Consider the following 2,270-nt stretch of genomic DNA (forward strand, 5'->3'; position numbering starts at 1 on the left):
TCAAAAAAGTATTTAAATTCCAGATAAAAATAAGTATTTTTTATTTTTTATTTGAATTTTACTTGCAAATATTTCAAATAAATCACATCTGTTGCTATACCTATATATGTCGTGTACGACATTGACCAAAACAGGACATTTTAAGTACCCTGTTCTATTAACCTTCATTTTTGCTATTGATTACTGTAGTCGACGCATCCTTGAACGAATTACTCACAATTTGATCCAGTTTTCTACTGACAGATAAAATTTATTTTTTATTTCGCGTCAAAGTATGTTACAATACAAACGCATTGTAATTAATAAACAGACATTTAGAGTGCAGTAGAAGCATCAAAAAAGACCAAAAAATAAAAAAAAAAAGATATTGGAGTGCATACAATTTTCTTTTTCATTCTAAAGTCTAAACCGTAGGTACAGTGAAAACTTACTTGCAACCGTCTACACCATTTTCCTCAACTGCGTTCTCATCGTCCGACATTTTAATCGAATTATTATTAAATAAATCACACTATCACAAACTTTGTAATCAAAATGCTACTGTTACTTATAAAAGTGCAAACTTCGACAGCAAAGCCGCTGAAGTAATGAATGTATCTATTATAATTTCAGTGTGACTAACGAGTACCCGGTTGCATTTTCTTCATTTTGATTCGGATCGCTTAGCACCGAACTTTTACAGTGTAAATGAACTTACAGTTTCGAAACATGAAGTTGTTAAATTGGAACCACTTAATACAGGGTGGCTAATGAAAATGAAATCATTTTTTCACAATGCCTTTGAATAAAAAGTGCACAGTAAAGGCAACGCATTCTACTTATCGAATTCGTATACAACGAGTGTAGGTACACCTAAAGGACGATCGGCTTCTTATCTCGAACTGCACCTGTTGGTACCATTGGATTCTACGAACATTTTTACATATTATTTTATGTCTAGCATTTTCATGTAAATTTACTGACGCACAACTTCTACCGCTCTTATTTCGAATCGCACTTGAAATCTGTCGATACCATTGGATTCTACACACATTTTTACATATTATACGTGGGTTAGATCGTCCAAGGTAACTTTGAAGGGGTAGAAAATTTACGTGCGCTTTTTTATGTATGTCTAGCATTTTTATGAAAATTTACTGACGCACAACCTCTACCGCTCTTATTTCGATTCGGACTTGAAATCTGTCGATACCATTGGATTCTACACGCATGTTTACATATTATACGTGGGTTAGATCGTCCAAGGTAACTTCTAAGGGGTAGAAAATTTACGTGCGCTTTTTTATGTCTAGCATTTTTATGTAAATTTACTGACGCACAACCTCTACCGCTCTTATTTCGAATCGGACTTGAAATCTGTCGATACCATTGGATTCTACACACATTTTTACATATTATACGTGGGTTAGATCGTCCAAGGTAACTTCTAAGGGGTAGAAAATTTACGTGCGCTTTTTTATGTCTTGCATTTTTATGTAAATTTATTGACGCACAACCTCTACCGCTCTTATTTCGAATCGCACTTGAAATCTGTCGGTACCATTGGATTCTACGCGCATTTTTACATATTATACGTGAGTTAGAGCGTCCAAGGTAACTTTCAAGGGGTAGAAAATTTACGTGCCCTTTTTTATGTCTAGCAGTTTTATATATTATAATACTAACCCACAACTTCTACTACTGTTATTTTGAATCGTACTTAAAATCTGTTGGTACTAGTTAATCAGACTCTCCAAAATAGTTTTTATTAAGATGTAGAGAATTTACAAGACCTTTTTTTTTCACTTATGCATGCGTATGATTACCAGCATTTGGAAATGTATTAGCCAAGAAAACCTTTTATGAAGCAATTGACTGCCAATAATTGATCTACATTTACCGACGTTTTTTTGAAAATGAACTCATTTTATTATCTACAATATGTAATATTGCGATGTTTTTCAGTGATTCAGGGTTATACGTGGGTTAGATCGTCCAAGGTAACTTCTAAGGGGTAGAAAATTTACGTGCGCTTTTTTATGTCTAGCATTTTTATGTAAATTTACTGACGCACAACCTCTACCGCTCTTATTTCGAATCGGACTTGAAATCTGTCGATACCATTGGATTCTACGCACATTTTTACATATTATACGTGGGTTAGATCGTCCAAGGTAACTTCTAAGGGGTAGAAAATTTACGTGCGCTTTTTTATGTCTAGCATTTTTATGTAAATTTACTGACGCACAACCTCTACCGCTCTTATTTCGAATCGGACTTGAAATCTGTCG

Source organism: Agrilus planipennis, unplaced genomic scaffold (genome assembly GCF_000699045.2).
Source record: "Agrilus planipennis isolate EAB-ADULT unplaced genomic scaffold, Apla_2.0 scaffold19, whole genome shotgun sequence".
NCBI lineage: Eukaryota > Metazoa > Arthropoda > Insecta > Coleoptera > Buprestidae > Agrilus > Agrilus planipennis.